The sequence below is a fragment of the Aethalodelphis obliquidens genome, unplaced genomic scaffold (assembly GCF_003676395.1).
Source record: "Aethalodelphis obliquidens isolate GAN/ISIS:26980383/991018 unplaced genomic scaffold, ASM367639v1 scaffold74, whole genome shotgun sequence".
Lineage (NCBI taxonomy): Eukaryota > Metazoa > Chordata > Mammalia > Artiodactyla > Delphinidae > Aethalodelphis > Aethalodelphis obliquidens.
In genome coordinates, this window is record NW_020838018.1 from 215,933 (window position 1) to 240,919 (window position 24,987).

Here is a 24,987-nt window from a genome sequence, read left to right on the forward strand (position 1 = left end):
AAAAATAAAACCATGCAGGCTACACAGGAATATTCCCACATAAAAATAGCCCTCCAAGACAGTCTGTGGGTCAGGCATGGGGAAGAAGAACCCACAGAGCATTTAGCCTTGAAGGCCAGTGGGGCTTGAGTGCAGGATCTCCACAGGGCTGGAGGAAATAAAAACTCTTCAAGGGTGCACATGCACTGGGACCCAGCACAAAGCAGTACCTCCATAGGAACCTGGTCAAGACCTACGTAGGAGTCTTGGAGGGTCTTCTGGGGAGGAAGGGGTTGGATGTAGCTCACTGTGGGGGCAAGGGGAGTGGCAGTGGAGGCCCCAGGGAATATTAATTGGTGTGAGCTCTCCTGGAGGATCCCATTTCAACACCAAGGCCTGACCCTATCCAACATCCTGTCTGCTCCAGTGTTGGAATGCCTCAGGCCTAACAACAAGCAAGACAGGAACACAGACCCACCTATCAGCAGACAGCCTGCCTAATGTCATACTAAGCTCACAGACACCCCAAAACATACACTTTGACACAGCCCTGCCCACCAGAGAGACAAGACCCAGCTCCATCCACCAGAGGGCAGGCACCTGTCTCTCCCAACAGGAAGCCTACATCAGGCCCTGGACCAATCTCACCCACTAGAGGGCAGACACCAGAAGCAGCCTGTGGAAAATAGACCACACACACAGTAAGGTAGACAAAATGAGATGACAGAGAAATATGTTGCAGACAAAGGATCAAGATAAAAAAGCCTACAAGAACAACTAAATGAAGAAGAGAGAGACAATCTATCTGAAAAGGAATTCAGAGTAATGATAGCAAAAATGATGCAAAATCTCAGAAAAAGAATGGAGGCTCAGATCAAGAAGATACAAGAAATGTTTAACAAAGACCTAGAAAAACTAAAGAACAAACAAACAGAGATGAATAATACAATAGCTGAAATGAAAAACACACTAGAAGGAGTCAATAGCCAAATAACTGAGGCAGAAGAAAGGATAAGTGAGCTGGAAGATAGAATGATGGAAATCAGTGCCATGGAACAGAATAAAGAAAAAAGAATGAAAAGAAATGAGGACAGTCTCAGATACTTCTGGGACAATGTTAAACACACCAACATTCAAATTATACAGGTCCCAGAAGAAGAAGAGAAAGAGAAAAATATTTGAAGAGATTATAGTTGAAAATTTCCCTAACATGGGAAAGGAAATTTCACCCAAGTCCAGAAAGTGCAGAAAGAATCCCATACAGGATAAAGCCAAGGAGGAACATGTGGAGACACATATTAATCAAACTGACAAAATTTAAATACAAAGAAAAAATATTAAAAGCAACAAGGGAAAAGCAAAAAATAATATACAAGGGAATCCCCATAAATTTATCAGCTGATTGTTCAGAATAAAGTCTGCAGGCCAGAAGGGAGTGGCATGATATATTTAAAGTGATGAAAGGCAAAAACCTACAACCAAGAATACTCTACCCAGCAAGACTGTCACTCAGATTTGATAGAGAAATCAAAAGCTTTGCAGAAAAATAGAATTCAGCACCACCAGACCAGTTTTTGCAACAAATGCTAAAGGAACTTCCCTAGGCAGGGGGAAAAAAAAAAAAAAGAGACCACAAGGGGAAGCAAGAAAATCACAAATGGGAAAGCTCACTGGTAAAGGCAAACATACAGTAAAAGCAGGATATCATCCATACACAAATATGATATCAAAACCAGTAAACATAAGAAGAGGAGAGTACAAATGAAAGAAATGGAAATTGTATTTGAAATTAAGAGGCCAGGAGCATTTGTGTGTATATATGTGTGTGTGTGTGTGTGTGTGTATATATATATACACACACACACACACACATATATATAGACTGCTATAACAAAACCTCATGGGAAATGCCAATAAAATAAAAGGACAATATCATGAATGAACATAGAATCAAAAATCCTCAACAAAATACTTGCAAACAAAGTCCAACAGTACATTGAAAGAATCAGACACCATGATCAAGTGGGATTTATCCCAGGGATACAAGGATCCTTCAACATATGCAAATCTATCAATGTGATACATCACATGAGCAAATTGAAGAATAAAAACCATATGATCTAATCATTAGAGAAATGCAAACCAAAACCACAATGATGTATCACCTCAAACCAGTCAGAATGGCCATCATCAAAAAAATATCTACAGATAATAAAAGCTGGAGAGGGTGTGGAGAAAAGGGTACCCACCTGCACTGTTGGGGGGAATGTAAATTGATACAGCCATTATGGAAAACAGTATGGAGTTCATTGCAGAGCTATTAACAATAGCTAGGACATGGAAGCAACCTAAACTGTCCATTGACAGATGATTGGATAAAGAAGATGTGGTACATATATACAATGGAATAGTACTCAGCCATATCAAGAAACAAAACTGAGTTATTTGTAGTGAGGTGGATGGACTTAGAGTCTGTCATACAGAGTGAAGTAAGTAAGAAAAACAGATATCAGATGCTAACACACATATATGAAATTAAAAACAAAATGGTACTGATGAACTTAGTGGCAGGGCAGGAATAAAGATATAGATGTGGAGAATGGACTTGAATACACGGGGGGTTGGGTGGGGAAGGAGAGGCTGGGATGAAGTGAGAGAGTAGCACTGACATATATATACTACCAAATGTAAAATGGATGGCTAGTGGGAAACTGCTGCATAGCACAGGGATATCAGCTCAATGTTTTGTAATGACATAGAAGGGTGGGATAGGGACAGTGGGAGGGAGGCACAAGAGGGAGGGGATATGGGGTATATGTAAAGATAGCTGACTCACTTTGTTGTACAGAAGAAACTAACACAACATTGTAGAGCAATTATACTCCAATAAAGATATTAAAAAACAACCCCCCCCCATATGATCATCTGAATAGATACAGAAAAAGATTTTGGCAAAATTCAACACCAGCTTATGATAAAAACCCTCCAGAAAGTGGGCATAGGGGGAACCTAGCTCAACATAATAAAGGCCATATGACAAACATACAGTAAACATCATTCTCAATGGTGAAAACCTGAAAGCGTTTCCTTTAAGATCAGGAAGCAGACAAGGATGGCCACCTTCACCACTTTTATTCAACATAGTTTTGAAGTCCCAGCCATGGCAATCAGAGAAGAAAAAGAAATAAAAGGAATCCAAACTGGAAACAAAAAAGTAAAACTGTCACTGTCTGCACATGACATGATCCTATACATAGAAAATCCTAGATATGACACCAGAAAACTACTAGAGTTAATCAGTGAATTTGGTAAATTTGCAGGATACAAAATTAATGCACAGAAATCTCTTACATTCCTATACACTAACAATGAAAGATCAGAAAGAGAAATTAAGGAAACAATCCCATTTACCATCACATCAAAAAGAATAAAATACCTAGTGATACACCTACCTAAGGAGGTAAATGACCTGTACTCAGAAAACTATAAGATAATGATGAAAGAAATCAAAGATGACACAAACAGATGGAGACGTATACCATGTTCTTTGATTAGAAGAATCAATATTGTGAAAATGCAAATCTACCCAAAGCAATCTACATATTCAATGCAATCCCTATCAAATTATCAATGACATTTTTCACAGAACTAGAACAGAAAATTTTACAGTTTGTATGGAAACACAAAAGTCCCTGAATAGTCAAAGCAATCTTGAGAAAAAAACAGAACTGGAGGAATCAGTCTCCCTGTCTTCAGACTACAAAGCTACAGTAATCAAGACAGTATGGTACTGTCACAGAAACAGAAATATAGATCAATGGAACAGGATAGAAATTCCAGAGATAAACCCGTGAATCTTTGGTCACCTAATGTATGACAAAGAAGCCAAAAATATTCAATGGAGAAAAGGTAGTCTCTTCAATAAGTGGTGCTGGGAAAACTGGACAGCTACATGTATAAGAATGGAATTGGAACCTTCCCTAACACCATATATAAAAACAAGCTCAAAGTGGACTAAAGACCTAAATATAAGGTCAGATACTATAAAACTCTTAGAGGAAAACATCAGAAAAACATTCTCTGAGATAAATAGCAGCAAGATCCTTTTTGACTCACCTCCTAGAGTAATGAAAATAAAAGCAAACATAAACAAATAAGACCTGATTAAACTAAAAAGCTTTTGCACAGGAAAGGAAACCATAAACAAAATAAAAGACAACCCTCAGAATGGGAGAAAATATTTGCAAATGAAGCAACCAACAAGGGATTAATCTCCAAAATATACAAACAGTATATGCAGCTCAATATCGAAAAAAACAAACAACCCAATCAATAAATGGACAGAAGATCTAAATAGACACTTCTCCAAAGAAGACATACAGATGGCCAAGAAACACATGAAAAGATATTCAACATCACTAATTATTAGAGAAATGCAAATCAAAACTACAACGAAGTATAACCTCACATTGGTCAGAATGGCCCTCATAAAAAGTCTACAAAGAATAAATGCTGGAGAGATTGTGGAGGAAAGGGAACCCTCCTACACTGTTGGTGAGAATGTACGTTGGTGCAGTCACTATGGAAAACAGTATTGAGGTTCCTTAAAAACTAAAAATAGAGCTACCATATGATCCAGCACTCCCACTTCTGGGCATATATCTGCAGAAAACCATAATTCGGAAAGATACCTGCATCCCAATGTTCATTGCAGCACTATTCATGATAGCCAGAACATGGAAGCAACCTTAATGTCCATCAACAGAGGAATGGATAAAAAAGATGTGGTGCACATATAGAATGGAATAGTGCTCAGTCATAAAAAAGAAAGAAAGAATGACATTTGCAACAACATGGATGGACCTAGAGATTGTCATACTTAGTGAAGTCATTCAGAGAAAGACATATATCATGTGATATCACTTATATGTGGCATCTAAAAAAATGGTACAAATAAACTTATTTACAAAACAGAAATAAAGCCACAGATGTAGAAAAAAAACTTATGGTTATCAGGGGAGAAAGGACAGGGAAGGATAAATTGGGAAATTGGGATTGACATCTACACACTACTATATATAACATGGATAACTAATAAGGACCTTCTGCATAGCACAGGGAACTCTACTCAATACTCTCTAATGATCTATATGGAAAAGAATCTATAGAACAGTGGGTATATGTATAACTGATTCTCTTTGCTGTACACCTGAAACTGATTCAATGTTGTAAATCAACTGTACTCCAATAAAATTAAATTTAAAAAATAAATAAAATGAAATATTGCATTAAAATATTAAAAGGTAAAATAAAATAAAACTCAAGCCACTGGAAAGTCCCCCTCAGTCAAAAATCTAAGTCATAACCTCCTTAAGTTTTTCAAGAACACATTAAGTCTTTTCCACAAATAGTAAAGCCTGTGCTTCCCTGGTGGCACAGTGGTTGATAGTCCACCTGCTGATGCAGGGGACACAGGTTCATGCCCCAGTCCAGGAAGATCCCACATGCTGTGAAGCAGCTGGGCCCATGAGCCATGGCTGCTGAGCCTGCGCATCTGGAGCCTGTGCTCTGCAATGGGAGAGGCCACAACAGTGAGAAGCCTGCACACCGCAAAATAAATAAATAAATAAAAAATAAAAATAGTAAAGCCTTAGTCTTCTAGGCAAATAAATTTATCTTATTCCCATTCTTATAACTTGTAAGTTTATATTTTAGTATCTGATTCATAACTAAGTTTTTAAAGTGAAGCTCTGAAATCTCTAGTTTTGTCTCTTTATTTGTCTGTGTGTACATTATATGCGATGTCTTACCTCTGGAAAATATTACCAAAATTAAATTTATAAAAGAGCTCTATTTAATTGACTTAAAAGTAAGAGCTTACAAACTAAATATTTCTAAATATGAAAGAAATCACCCAGAATAAATTTCAGGTTCACATGATCTAGGAAATATTCAATATTAAATTAACATCTGGTATTAAAGCAAGCTTAAGCTTACTGGTTTTATCAATATAGACATGTCTTACTTTTATTGTACCTACACTTACTGAAGGTCAATGTGCTCATGTTATTTCTGTTACACAGCTTGTCAGCAATAAAATTAATTTGGTATGATGATATTTTATAAGTTATAAAAGAAAGGTAAATGAAATAATAACTTTTGAGTGAACTCTTTAGGAATAATTAAGTTTGGCGTTACATCTATCTAAAATAGTTTCCCCAGATTTTTGGTAATGAGTTTGCTAAGTTAAGTTAAATGATGGGAATTCTTTGAATATCCAGGTCATTTCAAATAAGGTAAAATACTACAACATTAATTACTAAATAGGTCTAAATTTACCTACTTTTGTCTCCATGTGAGAGGGAACCTAAAGATATTTGGGTTTGTTAGATGCATGTCTTGTACCACATAGAAGAAAGAAATTATAAAATGTATGTTTCTAGAGGTTATGGAATAATCCTAAATTTGCCAACCAGGAAAAGCTGGTATGATAAACAGTTAACCATACTTGCTGCTTGTTGATTTTCACTAGAGATTAAGGTATTAAGGGTTAAAATTTTAATACGTAATTAGAACTACTAGAGATATTAACAGAAACCATTCAGTATACAAGGAAGTAGGATGTGTGTTTTCAGCAAAAAAAAAAAAAAAAAAAAAAGGCATGAGGAATGAAAATATGTTAAGAGGAAAGAATGACTTTGTCCTAGAGCTAGTTGTTTTTGGATGGAAAAATAAGGGACAAACTAATATGGATACAGAAATTTTGAAAGGGAGCCCTGAAAAAGGAGTTTTGTACATGGTCAAACTGGGATTAGATTAAATTTAATTAGGTAAATGGATTTTGTCATTAAAAGTAGGATGGTACAAGACTGGATTTGGTTTCTCTCTCTGTGAAGAACACAACGTTTTCTTGGAATACTGTTTTTAGTAACAGACTGTGTGAGTTTCCTTGCCTTTAAGATCTGTATTTGTTTTTGAAATCTTTTGTCACTTTGGTTAAGTGAATAAGTATTGTTTCACAGTGACCTAGGATCCTATTTGACCAAGTGTTCTGAAACCTTATGATATTTTTGACAAACTTCCCAAATATCAAATTTTAACTAAAGTTCTTTTGACCTCCAGCTAACTTTGGGATGCTTCAAAGGAACCCTGAGACATCTCAGAGAGGAATATTAAACTACTTAGGCTTTTTGGTATGTTAAATTACTTGAGAAGCATTGTCAAATGATTGGAGGTGAACCTTGGGTTACATTTTATGGACAAATGTCATTAATATAGATATTCAAAAATTTATATGGAAGTCCTAAAAATATGATATTCCCTGGTGTAATATTATTAGACACAATTCTAGATATTACCTTAAAATGTTATATGTCACAGAAATATCCAAGTGTATTGTCAATTGCATTGTAATCAGATCTTTAATCATGCCATTTTAAGTCTTGTCATTTATAGACAACTATTGTTTTACTCTGATGTTTTTATAAAATAAAGATCTTCAAGAAGATTTATAAAAAGGACTTTTTGACAAATTTGTTTCTGATAATTTTTAGATCATACCACTGAACCAGGTAAGAAATTATAAAACTCTAATGGAAAACCTGAAAACTTCATCCAGACCATCAGGAATTAAGTACACGGACCTGAACTAACTGATAAATATGATTTATAATTTTATGACTTTTTCTGAAATATGCTAGTTTTAAATCTTTGTTTTTCAGAAAACATTTTCTCTTACACTATGACTTACAAGTTGATAAAATACACCTTTGTAAATGAAAATTAAACATTTATCTTTTTCTCTCTAACTGATTCTTCCAGAATTTGACTTCTCCAGCTGGCTCCTCTGTGGACTTGATGGTTTATTGCAAACAGATTAAAACTAGCTATAATAATCATTGTTTTAGATTGTTCTCTGTTTCCAAATTGTTTATGCTTTGTGTCTCTCTTTGTTGTACTATGAACTTATTTATGTTACTAGCTATATTACTTATTCTGTCTAGTTTATAAGATCATCTCTTGTATTACCCAATGTGTAACTGGGTCTCCAACAAAATTAATGATGGATAAAAGTCTTGAGACATTTGATCATATATACATAGAAGAATTGTAATAGTGCAACTCTACATATGCAAAGAAGCAACATGGGAAGACACTTCCTGGACCATAATAGACAATAAGACAGACAATCCAGAGAATTTTAGATTATCAACAAGACTTAATCAAAAACAATTAACACATTGAGTAGCCTATCAACAGAATCTTCACCTGATCTAGGAATGAGACTTCTTAGCACCATGGGACAAAATTGGTCATAAAATGACACCCAAACATTAGTTGAATTTAAGACCAAGGAGAAGCACTGTGAATGAAAAATGTTGCCTGCCATATCAGTAAACAAAGTATGATGCAGCCATCAAGCCAGCAGCCACTGCAGCCACCCCAAACTGTGCACCCTGAGGGGATTCATGATGGAGAAAAACAGGATACTGACCCTACAAAAGAGAATGTAAATTACATAAAGTGACCATATAAACATCAAACTATATTTGCTAAAAGTTGAAAGCCATGATAGAGAATGTTGCAAAGGAGGTAAGTTGAGCACTAATCTCCACATCCTACTGAGAAAAGCAATGTTGCACAAAATGGACAGACAATATATTATTTATGCATAATATTAAGCACAGAATGCATATTATTTACTGAAAGTAAAAGAAAAAAGCTTTAAAAAAACTTTTCAAAAGAACTAATAGAAATGTACTTTTAGGAGAAGAAACTGAGATAAATGAACCATATTCTCTACCATTCATAAGAAGTCAAACTGACTTAAAATTGATCAAACAAATTAGGTGATTATAAAGCATTATTTAGAGTTCAAAGGAATAGTATATAATAAAAAAAGAAAGTGATAAAAATTGCTTCCCCCTAAAAAGCAGGACCAGGGCCTGTGGAAGGAAAAAAACATGTTTTTTGTTTCATTTTTTGCTTATAAAAGTATTTAAATGATTTTTCATGTGCATGTATTGCTTCCATTTTTAAAATGTCCTGCTTGTAGATCTCCTTGAAATAGTCTAAAATGACATATATGTGTAAAATTAGGTTTCGTTTAGCAAAAGTGTGTGAAAAGTAATCGACTTATCTAATGTCTTATGAGGCTGAAGTTAAACAATATTAAACTATACTTTCTTGGAAGAATATAAATATACTCATAAAACAGCAACAACATGACACTTGGCTATATGTTCTGCTTATCTAAGAAGTAAAACCCTTATAATAAAAAATAATGATGTTTCACATTTTCTAAGGAAAGATTTTGGTAAAACTGCTAGATCTTCACTTGTATATAATAAAGCTCCTTATAATCGATAGTAGAATAAAGTCAATCAAGATATACTTTTATATTTTCAAATTTATATTGTAATAAATATCTTTATCAAAATGTGTCAGCACAGAACACTGTAAAGAAAATGTTTATTTAGCAATACCTTCTCATTTCTTTCTGTGATTGGCATCACAATTCATGGTTGGAGCATTTAATCAAAGAACTATACTTGCAATTTTTGAATGTACATCAGGGGAGAAATTTTATTCATACTTTGACTATATATGTGTATGTATATATATTTATTTTTTCTTCCAGTTTTATTAAGAAATAATGACATACAACACTGTATAAATTTAAAGTGTACAGTGTCATGATTTGACTTACATACATTATGAAATAATTACCATAATAATTTTAGTGAACATCTATCATCTCATATAGATACAAAATTAAAGAAATAGAAAAAAATTTTTCCTTATGATGATAAATTTTAAGATTTACTCTCTTAACTTTCATATATAACACACAGCAGTGTTAGTTATATTTATCATGTTGTACATTGCATTCCTAGTACTTATTTTTCTTATAACTTGAACTTTGTACATTTTGACTATCTTCATCCATTTTCCCCTCCCCCAACCTCCCAGCTCTGATAACCACAAACCTGATCTCATTCCCAATGAGTTTGCTTGTTGTTTTGAAATATAATTGACCTACAACTCTATGTTTGTTCCTTGTGCACAACATAGTGATTCACTATTCCTATACATTTCAGAATGATCACCATGATAAGTCTAGTTACTCTTGAGAAGGAAGGAATTTCCTCTACCCTTTTAGGTTCTTCTGGTTTGTCTAAAAATTAAACTGGCATGAGACAGGGGAAATTAAATGAAAATTTAATAACATATATACATGGGAAAGATGCAGGAAAACTGAGTAACTCACCAAAAAAGCTGAAACACATACTGTAAATATTATCTTCAGATAAAATAAAAAAGAGGATGGTGGGGGTAGTGGTTTAGGACCTCAAAGTGGGGGGGAAGCAATTGACATGAAGATGAAAAGAAAATGCTTTATAAACAATGTTTGCTGGGCCATGCAGAGACAATGGGACACAGAGAGGAATTTTAACAGAGTCTGCTATGTTCCTCCCTATTTACAAACCTAGCTCACAGTATAGTTATCTGTGGTGATAGCACTTCCTGGAACAGGCCTTCCATCTACATTCTTTAGGCAGTGAAGAGGAGGTTCAAAATTTCCTCCTAAATCTTTTGGGTCCTGATTTTTTCAGTTTATTATAATGCACATGACAAAGAGACATTTTGGAGTGGCAAATTTTGCTCCTCTACATTACCATCTGCCACCATAAAAAGATATTATATAATTATTGACTTATTCCCCACACAGTACTTTTCATGTCTGTGACTCATTTATTTTGTGATAGGAAGTTTGTACCTCTTAATCTCCCTCAACTATTTCTCTCATTCCCCCACAACTCTGTCCTCTGGCAACCATCTGTTCTCTGTATCTGTTTTGTTATGTTTGTTCATTATTTTTTTTTTAGATTCCACATATAAGAGGAGTCATATGGTATTTGTCTTCTCTGACTTATTTTACTTAGCATAATACCTTCAAGGTCCATCCATGTTGTTGCAAAAGGCAAGACAATTCTTTTTTATGGTTGAGTAATATTCCATTTTCTGTGTGTGTGTGTGTGTGTGTGTCTGTGTGTGTACACACAATATATATACCACATCTTCTATATCCATTCATCTATCGATAGGCACTTAGGCTGCTTCCATATCTTGGCTATTGTAAATAATGGTGCAATAAACATAGGTGTGTACATATCTTCAAATTAGTGTTTTTTCATTTTCTCCATATAAATACCCAGGATTGCAAATGCTGAATCATATGGTAGTTTTATTTTTAATTTTTGGATGAATCTTCATACTGTTTTTCCAATAATGGCTGCACCAATTTATATTCCCACCAACAGTGGATGAATGTTCCCTTTTCTCTACATCCTCACCAACACTTGTTATTTTGTTTTCCTTTGATAAAAGCCATTCTGACACATGTGAGGTGATATCTCATTGTGGTTTTGATTTGCATTTCCATGATGATTTGTGATGCTGAGCATCTTTTCATATGCCTGTTGGTAATTTGTATGTCTTCTTTGAAAAAATGTCTATTTAGGTCCTCTGCCCATTTTTCAATGGGGTTGTTTGGTTTTTTGATGTTTAGTTGTATGAATTCTTTATATATTTTTGATATTAACCCCTTAACAGATATATTGTTTGCAAGTATCTTCTCCATTCGGTAGGCATACTTCTTTTGTTAATCATTTCCTTTGCTGTGCAGGAAGGTTTTTAGTTTGATGTGGTCTCATTTGTTTATTTTTGTTTTGGTGTCCCTTGCCTGAGGAGACATATCCAAAAAAATATTGCTAAGACTGGCGTCAAAGAGCATACTGATGGTTTTCTTCTAGAAGTTTTATGGTTTTGGGTCTTACATTTAAGTCTTTATTCCATTTTTAGTTCATTTTTGTATGTAGTGTGAGAAACCAGTTTGATTCTTGGCATTAGCCATACAGATTTCCCAACACCATTTATTGAAAAGACTGTATTTTCTCCATTGTATATTCTTGCCTCCTTTGTCATAGACTTATTTAGCATATAAGTGTCCATTCATTTCTTGGCTTTCTATTCTGTTCCATTAATCTATGTGTCTGTTTTTGTGCCAGTATCATACTGTTTTGATGACAGTAGCTTTTTAATAAAGTTTGAAATCAGGAGGCATGATGCTCCCAGGTTGATTCTTTTTTCCTCAAGATCATTTTGGGCATTCAGAGTCTTTTGTGTTTCCATACAAATTGTATATTTGTTCCAGTCGTGTGAAAATGCCATTTATATTTTGATAGGGATTGAATTGAATTTGTAGATTGCCTTGGGTAACATGGTCATTTTAACAATATTAGTCCTTCCAATCCATGAACGTGATATAGCCATCTGTTACTGTCATCTTCAGTTTCTTTCATCAAAGTCTTATAATTTTCTGAATGAAAGTCATTAACCTCTCAGGTTAAATTTATTCCTAGGTATTTTATTCTTTTAGATACTATTGTAAATGAGATTGTTATCTTAATTTCTCTTTCTGATAGTTCATTGTTAGTGTATAATGCACAACAGATTTCTTTATATTAATTTTATATCCTGCAACTTTACTAATTTCAGTGATGAACTCTAGTAGTTTTTTGGTGGTGTCTTTATAATTTTCTACATAAGAATCAGCTCATCTGAAAACAGTGAAAATTTTGTCTTTTCCAATTTGGATTTCTTTTATTTCTTTTTCTTTTTTTGTTTGATTGTTGTGACTGCAATTTCCGATACTACATTGAATAAAAATGGCAAGAGTGGGTATCCTTGTCTTGTTCCTGATCTTAGAGGGAATGCTTTCAGCTTTCCACGATTGAGTATGGTTGTGTGTAAACTTGTCATGTATGGCCTTTATTATGTTGAGGTATGTTCCTTCTATACCCGTTTTCTGGAGAGTTTTTACCATAAATGGATGTTGAACTTTGTCAAAAGCTTTTTCTGCATCTATTGAGATGATCATGTGATTTTTATTCTTCTGTTTGTTAATGTGGTATATCACATAGATTGATTTGTGGATATTGAACCATCCTTGCATCCCTGGAATAAATCCCACTTGATCATGGGGATTGTATTGTTAAATTTGGTTTGCTAATATTTTGTTGAGTATTTTTGCATCTACATTCATCAGTGATATTGGCTTCTAATTTTTTTTGTGTGTGTGTGGTATCTTTGTTTTTTGTATCAGGGTGATGCTGACCTCATGGAATTAGTTTGCAAGTATTGCTTTCCCAGCAATTTTTTGGAATGGTTTGAGAAGGATAGGCATTAATTCTTCTCTAAATGTTTCACAGAATTCACCTGTGAAACCAACTGGTCCTAGAATTTTGTTTGTTGGGAGATTTTAAATTATGGATTCAATTTCACTACTGGTAATTGGTCTATTCATATTTTGTATTTCATTCCAATTCAGTTTTGGGAGATTGTACCTTTCTAGGAATTTGTTCATTTCTTCTAGGTTGTCCATTTTTATTGGCATATAACTTTTTTTTTTTTTTGTGGTACATGGGCCTCTCACTGTTGTGGCCTCTCCCATTGCAGAGCACAGGCTCCAGATGCACAGGCTCAGTGGCCATGGCTCACAGGTCCAGCTGCTCTGCAGCTTGTGGGATCTTCCTGGACTGGGGCACGAACCTGTGTCCCCTGCATTGGCAGGCAGACTCTCAACCACTGCACCACCAGGGAAGCCTGGCATATAACTTTTTATGGTAATAATTTATGACCCATTGTATTTCTTTGGTGTCAGTTGTAACTTCTTTTTCATTTCTGGACTTATTAATTTGGGCCCTCTCTCTTTTTTTTTTATGGATGAGTAATCTGGTGAAAGGTTTACAATTTTTTTTTCTCTATCTTTTAAAAGAAGCAGCTCTTAGTTTAATTGATTTTTTAAATTAGTTTTTAAGTCTCCATTTTATTTGTTTCTTCTCTGATCTTTATGGTTTCTTTCCTTCTACTAACTTTGGTTTTTGTTTGTTCTTCTTTTTCTAGTTCCTTTAGGTATAAGATAAGGTTGTTTATTTGAGATTTTTCTTGTTGCCTGACATAAGCTAGTATTGCTATAAATGTTCCTCTTAAAATTGCTTTTTCTGGATCATTGTGTTTTCATTTTCATTTGTCTCCAGGTATTTTTTATTTCTTCTTTGATTTCTTCAGTGCATCATTGTTTGTTTAGTAGCATACTGTTTATCGTTCACATGTTTGTCTTTTTTTTTTTTTGCAGTTTTTTTCCTGTAGATGATTTCTGGTCTCATAGCATTGTGGTCAGAAAAGATGTTTGATATAATTTAAATCTTAAATTACTGAGACTTGTTTTGTAGCCTAGCATGTGGTCTATCCTGGAGAATGTTTCTTGTGTACTTCAAAAGAATGTGTATTCTGCTGCTTTTGGATAGAATGTTCTCTCTATATCTGTATCTATATCTATATCTATGTCTATGTCTATATCTATATCTAGTCCATTTGGTCTAATGTGTCACTTAGGGCCAGTGTTTCCCTGTTGATTTTCTGTCTGGATAATCTGTCCATTGACAGAAATGTGGTGTTAATGCTCCCTACTATTTTTGTGTTACTGTCAATATCTCCTTTTAAGTCCACTAATATTTGCCTTATATATTGAGGTGCTCCTATGTTGGGTGCATATATAATTACAATTGTTATATCTTCTTCTTGGATTGATCCCTTGATCATTATGTAGTGTTCTTCTTTGTCTCCTGTAATAGTCTTTGTTTTAAAGTATATTTTGTCTGATTATAAGTATTGCTACTGTGGCTTTCTTTTCATTTTTATTTGCTTGGAATACCCTTTTTCATTGCCTCACATTTAGTCTGTGTGTTTCTTTAGATCTAAAGTGAGTCTCTTCTTGGCAGCATATATATGGGTCTTGTTTTTGTATCCATTCAATCACTCTATGTCTTCTGCGTAGTGCCTTTAGTCCACTTACATTTAAAGTAACTATTATTAGGAGTCAATATGGCAGAGTATGAGGATGTGGAGTTTGCATCTCCTCACAGGTGCTGTGGGAATGCATCAGAGCAATTCTCACAAAGCACCTACTGGGTGCTGGGGGGGCCCTCAGACCCCTAAGGGAACAGGAGGTATCCTTGTGTGACCAGGTAGAATGTGACAGGAAGGAGCAGGGAAGAAAAGTGGAGGTAGGATGGGACAAGTGTCCCTGAGTGGGGCTGGGGAAGAAGAGAGGTTTCCACACTCAGAGGGGTCCACTGACAGAAAGGGGATCAGTAGGGGCGGAGAGAGGCCCTCAGGGTATAGGGGGATCAGAGGGGAGTAAGGCTGGTGTCTCCCTCACCTGCTCAGGCCCTGGTTAGCCTGCTAGGGTCCTGGGCTTAAGTCAGTCCCCAGAGCCCCCTCCAGCCAAACAGGTCCCTGGCCTGGGCCCTCCAAGGACTCCCTCCACTGCACAGGTCCCAGGCCTGAGCCCCACCTCTGCTAAAGCCTTTACTGCCTGTGCAGAACCCAGTCCTGAGCACAAACCCCACCAAAGCTTCTGAGGGCCACATGGATCCTGACAGCCTGAGTGCCGCCCCTGACAGGGCCTGCTTTGGCCATGCGGATCCAGGCCAGCCAAGTGCCATGCTCCCAAGACCTCCTAAGACTGCACTGGTCCCTGTGGGCATACCCATGGAGATCTGTTCCCCAGCTGGCCTGTGCAGGCATGGGTGCACCAGGCCAGCTTCAGGAGTAGACACATGAGAGGAGCATGCGCAGAGATGGGGCTGACACAGCAGGTACAGAGACCTACCTAGAGGTCTTGGAGTGCCTACTGGGGAGGCCAGGATTGGCTATAGCTCACTTTGGGGGAAGGACACAAATAGTGGAGACATCAGGGAAATTTTTATTTTTTTTACTTATTTTATTGTTTTATTTTTTATCATTTAATTTTATTTTTCACTTTATGTATTTATGTATTTTTTTATCTTATTTTTAATTTTTTTGCTGCAGTGGATCTGTTTTGTTTTCTTGTTGTTTCATTTTTATTTAGTTTTTCTAATGTATTTTTTATTTTTCTAATTTTATTCTATTTTTTATTCTTTGTGATTGTTGTCCTCTTTTTTGTTTGTTGTCTCTCTTTTTACTTTTTTGCCATGCCATTGCAGCTTGCGAGGTCTTGGTTCCCAGGCCGGGGGTCAGGCCTGAGCACCTGTGGTGGAAGTGCTGAGTCCAAGCCACTGGACTAACAGAGAATCTCAGACACCAGGGAATATTAATCAGTGTGAGCTCTCCCAGAGGTTCTCAGTTTGGCACCAAGACCCAGCTCCACCCAACTGCTTGCAAACTCCAGTGCTGAAGGCCTCAGGCCAAACAGCCTGGAAGACAGGAACACAACCTAAACCATTTAAAACAATGAGATGACAAAAATATATGTTACAGACAAAGCAGCAAGGTAAAAACCTACAAGAACAAATAAATGAAGAGTAAATAGGCAACCTACCTGAAAAAGAAATCAAAGTAATGATAGTAAAGATGATCCAAAATCTCAGAAATAGAAGGAGGCACGGATTGAGAAAATACAAGAAATGTTTAACAAGGAAATAGAAGAACTAAAGAACAAACATGCAGAGATGAACAACATAACAACTGAAATGAAAACTACACTAGAAGGAATCAATAGCAGAATAACTGAGGCAGATAAATGAATAGGGAGCTGGAACACAGAATGGTGAAAATACCTGCTGAGGAGCAGAATAAAGAAAAAAATAATGAAAAGAAATGTAGACAGTCTCAGAGACATCTGGGACAACATTAAATTCACCAACATTCAAATTATTGGGGTCCCAGAAGAAGAAGAGAAAGAGAAACGTTCTGAGAAAATATTTGAAGAGATTATAGTCAAAAACCTCCCTAACATGGGAAAGGAAATAGCCACCCAAGTCCAGGAAGTGCAGAGAGTCCCACTCAGGATAAATCCAAGGAGAAACATGCCAAGACATATACTAATCAAACTGACAAAAATTAAATCCAAAGAAAAATATTAAAAGCAGCAAGGGGAAAACAAAAAAATAACACACCAGGGAATCCCCATAAGATTATCTACAGATTTTTCAGCAGAAACTCTGCAGGCCAGAGGGAGTGGCAGGATATATTTAAAGTGATGAAAGGGAAAAATCTACAACTAAAATTACTTTACCAAACAAGGATCTCATTCAGATTTTATGGAGAAATAAAAATTTTACAGACCAGCAAAAGTTAAGAGAATTTAGCACCACCAAACCAGCTTTACAGCAAATGCTAAAGGAAATTCTCTAGGTGAAAAAAACACAAGAGAAGAAAAAAACCTACAAAAACAAACCCAAAACAATTAACAAAATGGCAATAGGAACATACATATTGATAATTACCTTAAATGTAAATGGATAAAATGCTCCAACAAAAGCCACAGACTGGCTGAATGGATACAAAAACAAGACCTGTATATATGCTGTCTAAAGAGACCTATTTGAGACCTAGGGACACATACAGACTGAAAGTGAGGGGATGAAAAAAGATATTCCATGCAAATGGAAATCAAAAGAAAGCTGGAGTAGCAATACTCATATAAGACAAAACAGACTTTAAAACAAAGCCTGTTACAAGAGACAAGGAAGGACACTACATAATGATCAAGGGATCAATCCAAGAAAAATATATAACAATTGTAAATATTTATGCACCCAACATAGGAGCACTTGAATACATAAGGCAAATGTTTACAGCCGTAAAAGTGAAATCAACAGTAACACAATTGTATTAGGGGACTTTAACACCCCACTTATACCACTGGACAGATCATCCAGACAGAAAATTGATAAGGAAATAGCAGCTTTAAATGACACAATAGACCAGTTAGACTCAATTGACATTTATAGGACATTCTATCCAAAAGCAGCAGAATACACTTTCTTCTCAAGTTCACACAGAACGTTGTCCAGGATAGATCACATCTTGGGTCAGAAATCAAGCCTTGGCAAATTTAAGAATACTGAAATCATATCAAGCATTTTTTCCAAGCACAGCACTATGAGATTAGAAATCAATTACAGGAAAAAAACTGTAAAAAATACAAATACATGGAAGCTAAACAATATGCTATTAAATAACCAAGTTATCACTAAAGAAATCAAAGAAGAAATTAAAAAATACATAAAAACAAATGACAAGGAAACCACGATGAGCCAAAACCTATTGGATGCAGATAAAGCAGCTCTAAGTGGGAAGTTTATAACAATACAATTCTACCTCAAGAAACAAGAAAAATCTCAAATAAACAAACTAATCTTACACCTAAAGCAACTAGAGAAAGAACAACAACGATAAAAAAAATCCCCAAAGTGAGTAGAAGGAAAGAAAGCATAAAAATCAGAGCAGAAAAAATGAAATAGAAACAAAGAAAACAATAACAAAAATCAATGAAACAAAAAGCTGGTTCTTTGAGAAGATAAATGAAATTGATAAACCTTTAGCCAGACTCATCAGGAAAAAAATGGAGAGGATTCAAATCAATAAAATTAGAAATGAGAAAGGAGAAATTACAACAGACACCACAGATACAGGGATCATAAGAGACAACCATAAAAAACTATATGTCGAGAGAATGCACAACCTGGAAGAATGGACAAATTCTTAGAAAGGTAAAATCTTCCACGACTGAAACAGGAAGAAATAGAAAATATAAACAGATGAATCACAAGTAATAAAATTGAAATTGTCATTAAAAATCTTCAAACAAACAAAATTCCAGGACCAGATGGCCTCATAGGCAAATTCTATCAAATATTTAGAGAAGAGTTAACACCCACCCTTCTCAAATTCTTCCCAAAAATTGCAGAGGAAGGAACACTCCCAAGCTCATTCTATGAGGCCACCATCACCCTAATACAAAAGCCACCCAAAGACATCACAAAAAGAAAATTATAGGCCAACATCACTGATAAACATAGATGTAAAAGTCCTCAACAAAATACTAGCAAACAGAATCCAACAACACAGTAAAAGAATCATACACCATGATCAAGTGGGATTTATTCCAGGGGTTCAAGGATTCTTCAATAAATGCAAATCAATCAGTGTGGTACTCTATATCAACAAATTGAAGAATAAAGACCATATGATCACCTCAATAGATGCAGAAAAAGTTTTTGATGAAATTCAACACTGATTTATGATAAAAACTTTTTAGAAAGTGGGCATAGAAGGAATCTACCTCAACATAATAAAGGCTATATATGACAAACCCACAGCAAACATAATTCTTTTTTTTTTTTTTTCCTGCGGTATGCAGGCCTCTCACTGTTGTGGCCTCTCCTGTTGCAGAGCACAGGCTCTGGACATGCAGGTTCAGCGGCCATGGTTCACAGGCCTAGCCGCTCCGCGGCATGTGGGACCTTCCCGTATTGGGGCATGAACCCGTGTCCCCTGCATTGGCAGGTGGACTCTCAACCACTGTGCCACCAGGGAAGCCCAGAAACATAATTCTTAATGGTGAAAGACTGAAAGCATTTCCTCTAAAATCAGGAAAAAAAACAAGGATGTCCACTCTTACTACTATTCAACATAGTTTTGGAAATCCTAGCCATGACAATCAGAGAAGAAAAAGAAATAAAAGGAATCCAAATTAGAAACAAAGAAGTAAAACTGTCACTATTTGCAGATGACATGATCCTTTATGTAGAAAATCCTAAATTACTAGAGCTGATCAATGAATTTGGTAAAGTTGCAGGATAAAAAATTAATACAAAGTAAGCTCTTGCAGTCCTATACACTAACAATGAAAGATCAGAAAGAGAAATCAAGGAAACAGTCCCATTTACCACTGTACCAAAAAGAATCAAATACCTAGGAATAAACCTACCTAAGGTGACAAAAGACCTGTACTCCGAATACTACACAACACTGATGAAAGAAATCAAAGATTACACAAACAGATGAAGAGATATACCATGTTCTTTTATTGGAAGAATCAATACTGTGAAAATGCAAATCTACCCACAGCAATCTACACATTCAATGCAATCCCTACCAAATTACCAATGGCATTTTTCACAGAATTAGAACAAAAAACTTTACAGTTTGTGTGGAAACACAAAAGACCCCGAATAGCCAAAGCAGTCTTGAGAAAGAAAAATGGAGCTGAAGGAATCAGGTTCCCTGACTTCAGACTATACTACAAAGCTACAGTCATCAAAACAGTATTGTACTGGCACAAAAACAGAAATATAGATCAATGGAACAGGATAGAAAGCCTGGAGTTAAACACACACTCATATGGTCACCTTATCTTTGACAAAGGAGGCAAGAATATACAATGGAGAAAAGATAGTCTCTTCAATAAGTGAAGCTGGGAAAACTGGACAGCTACATGTAAAAGAATAAAATTAGAACACTCCCTAACACTGTACCGAAAAATAAACCCAAAATGGATTAAAGACCTAAATGTAATACCAGACACTATAAAACTCTTAGAGGAAAACACAGGAAGAACACTCTTTGACAAAAATCACAACAGATCTTTTTTGACCCACCTCCTAGAGTAATGAAAAAAAAAACCAAAAATAAACAAACAGGACCCAATTAAATGGAAAAGCTTTTGCACAGCAAAGGAAATCATAAACAAAATGAAAAGACAAACCACAGAATAAGAGAAAATATTTGCAAACAATGGATTTGGAATCAAGGGATTTGTCTCCAAAATTTACAAACAGCTCATGCAGCTCAATATTCAAAAAACAAACAACCCAATCAAAAAGTGGGCAGAAGACTTAAACAGACGTTTCTCCAAGAAGACATACTGATGGTCAAGAGGCACATGAAAAGATATTCAACATCACTAATTATTAGAGAAATGCAAATCAAAACTACAAGAGGTATCACCTCACACTGGTCAGAATGACCATCATCAAAAAATCTAAAAACAATAAATACTGGAGAGGGTGTGGAGAGAAGGGACCCCTCTTGCACTGTTGGTGGGAATGTAAACTGATTCAGCCACTATGGAGAACGGTATGGAGCTTCCTTAAAAAACTAAAAATAGAACTACCATATGACCCCTTAATGCCACTACTGGACATATACTCTGAGAAAACCATAATTCAAAAAGACACATGCACCCCAATGTTCATTTCATCAGTATTTACAATAACCAGGACATGGAAGCAACTTAAATGTCCAAAGAGAGATGAATTGATAAAGAGTATGTGGTATATATCCACAATGGAATATTACTCAGCCATTAATGGAACAAAATTGGGTCATTTGTAAAGGTGTGGATGGACATAGAGACTGTCACACAGAGTGAAGTAAGTCAGAAAGAGAAAAACAAATATTGTATATTAACACATATATCTGGAATCTAGAAAAATAGTACAGATGAACCTATTTACAAAGCAGAAATAGAGACACAGATGTAGAGAACAAACGTGTGGACACAAAGTGGGCGAAGGAGGGGTAGGGTGAATTGGGAGATTGGGATTGACATATATACACTGCTATGTATGGCATAGATAACTAGTGAGAGCCTGCTGTATAGCATGGGGAACTCTACTCGATACTCTGTGGTGACCTAGATGGGAGGGAAATCCAGAAAGGAAGGGATATGTGTATACATATGGCTGATTCATTTCACTGTACAGCAGAAACTAGCACAACATTTTGAAGCAACTATACCCAAAAAATTTTAAAAAATAAAGTAATTATTATTATTTTAAAAATTCCCCACCCCTGAAGGGTAAGGGGAGGGAGGGACTGCTGACTTGGCACACCAGCTTGTCCTGACTCCCACACTTCACATACTCTGCTGCAGTCTGCAGCTGTGCCAGCCCCCTCACTTGCCTAAAGTAATTATTGATAGGCATGTACTTAGTATAATTTGAGTGCTGTGTCCCTGCCAAGCTAGCTTCTTGGACTTGTGCTGACAGGTTGGTGGATGTGACCAGGCCCCAGCACTAAAAATCTATAGGGAGGATTCTGAAATGGTGCTTGCCAGCACCAGTGTCCTCATGGTAGAACAATTTCCCCAAAGTAGGTGTTGCCTGCATCTATGTCACCAGGATGAGTTCCAGTTGCCTCCTGTCTCTTTAAGAGGGTCTCTAAGATAAGCAAGTGTGAAAGGACTCAGGCTCCTTTCAAATTACTGCTTCTGCCGTGGGTCTTGGAACATGTAAGATTTTTTGTGCATGCTTTAAGACTGGAGATTCTGTTTCCTACAGCTCTCTGGTTCTCCTTCAGTAAGCCCTGCTGGCCTTCAAAACCAAAGTTTGGGGGGTCTCACCTTCTCATTGCAGGATTCCCCAGGCTGGGGAGCCTGATGTAGGACTCAGACCCCTCACTCTTTGGGGATAATCTCTGCAATTGTGATTATCCTCCTGTATGTGAGTAGTCTACTTGGGGGTGTGAATCTTGAATATATCATGTCTCCGCCTCTCCTACACTTCTCATTGTGGTTCCCTTTTTATATCTTTAGTGGTAGAAGATGTTTTCTGCTAGTCTTCAGGTCATTCTCATTGATAGTTTCTTTGTAAATAGTTTTAATTTTAGTGTGCCCTTGGGAGGAGGTGATCTCAGAGTCTTCCTAATCAGCCATGTTGGCCACCTCCCTCTGACCTTATTGTTCATGTATAATTGATGGTGATGACCACTGTCAATAGAATCATTATATTAAAAAACACTTTTCCCTCTTTTAGTTTGGAGAAATACAGCAGATGTGCAGGAAATGATTTAAAGGCTTCAATTCTTTAATTTTTAATCATGTGGTTGAGTGATACATAAGAAGTTTTGATAAGAATAAACATTTGAAAACTATAGCCAATTTTGATATTAAAAGCTTTAGGCAATACAGATTAATTTTGAAATATTGTATGTAGCAAAAACTGAGTAATTAGTAATTATCACTGAGTTACATTGAGGTATTTAGTCCACAAAATATTGAAAAAAATATAATGTCTGGCAAGAAAAGACACTTCACAATTTGTCTCAGGTAGACACTCCAACAAAAGTTAATTTTGATTTCCTGCTTAGCTTTTAGAAGATTGATCTCTTTCATTGAAGTCCAGGATATGCTCTACTATGACTTTCAAACTCTTTCCTTAGAGAATATTTACCTAAGCATTAGGGTATCAAAGAAACTAGGAAATAGTAACTTCTAGCTAGAGAGATAAACTTTTGAGTGGGATCACATTCTGATTATACTAATTTGATTTTGGTATTGCATATATATTTCAAGAACACCAAGAAAGTGAAATCTAAGTGTACAAACAGGTACCATTGCCTCAACATGGCCCTTCTTATAAGGGCGATTGTGCTAACCCATTAGGGACTCTCATGTTATCCAATACAAAGTCACAACCATCATGAAGTGTGGTCCAAGAGAGAAGAGCAAGGTCTCTTGTGATGATGAGGAAATAATATTAAAATAAAATGTTGGAATAAATGAGCATTTCTCTAAGTAGAAACAGTGAAGTCCTTGAGAATAAATCTTTAAAGGGCTTGGAGTTCTAGGAAATTGAAGTATAGTTGACTTACAATATTGTGTTAGTTTCAGGTGTATGGCAAAGTGATTCAATTATATATATTTTTAGATATATATAAGTATAACACATTTTTAGATGCTTTTCCACTATAGGTTATAAGATATCAAATATAATTCTCTGTGCTATAAAGTAAATCCTTATTGTTTATCTAGTTTATATATAATGGTGTGTATCTGTTAATCCCATACTTTTTTTTTACATATTGTGTGATTCCATTTATGTAAAATTCTATAAAATGCAAACTAAACCATAGTGACAGAAATCAGATCAGTGTTTGCTTGGGAATAATAGGGTGATGGATTGGGGAGGGATGGGAAGAATGGATTTCAAAAAGGCATGAGGGAAATTTTGTAGTGATGGATATGATCATTATCTTGATTGTGGTTATGGCTTTACAGGTATATATATATGTCAAAACTTATCAAAGTAAATACTTCATATAGGTACATAGGTACATTTCATTGTAAATCAATTATACCCCAATAAAGCTATTTTTAAAATTACATATGTGTTGATACTATAAAATGGTACAGCCATTTTTGACAGTTGGGCAGTTGCTCAAAAAGCTAAACGTGGATATCGTCTAACCCAGCAATTTCACTGCTACATAACTGTCCAAAAGAAATAAAAACACGTTCCACACAAAGAATGCTCCAAGAGCAGCATTATTCAAAATATCCAAAAATCAGAAGCAACTCAGATGTCCATCAACTGATCAATGGATAAATAAATATGCTATATCCATACAATGGAATATTATTCAGCCATAAAAAGGAATCAAGTATTGATAGATGCTATGACATGAATGAACCTCAAAATATTTATGCTAAGTGAAAGAGCCATCATAGAACACCACATATTATATGACCCCATTGATACAGAAATTCCAGAATAGGAAATTCTAGAGAGATTGAAAATAGATGAGCAGTGGACTAAGCCTAAGTGTAGGGGAGAATGGGAAGTGACTGCTTATGGGTACAAGTTTTCTGTTGGGGATGATGAAAACTTCTAAAATTAGATTACATGATGATTTCACAACTCTATAAATATACTAAAAAACATTGAATCATATGCTTTAACATGTGAAGTTTATGGTATGCAAATTATATCTCAAAAAAACTGTGAAAAATTACATATATGGCTGGCATTCTATTTCTGTTGGACAGTTCTGTTTCAGAGAAACACAGCTTGATGCAAAATATGGGCCAAAGGTAAATAGGAGGACATAGTGGTACTCATTATATGCCTTCCCTGCATATGTTAAGTGTTCTATGAATATTTACTCATTGTTAACATAGGACAAATGCTGCAGGCAATAAAAATATATTAGAGGTAATTTTTTGACCCCAGGATTTTTTAAAACTATCATGTGTAAAAGATTTTAAATACTCCATTAACATTTGCTAAGCAATAATTAAATTCTCTAATATCGGCTTGAATATACAAATTACATTCAAGTTTTGGTAGTTTTTAAGGATTTTTCTGTAATCGCTAAGGAGGCTATCCCCAA

General features: G+C 35.6%; 1 protein-coding gene across 1 annotated transcript in view; it reads right to left on the minus strand.

Moving 5' to 3' along the window:
- Positions 1-24,987, minus strand: part of LOC113612233 (spermatogenesis-associated protein 31A3-like) — a 49,825-nt gene that overhangs the window by 15,805 nt on the left and 9,033 nt on the right.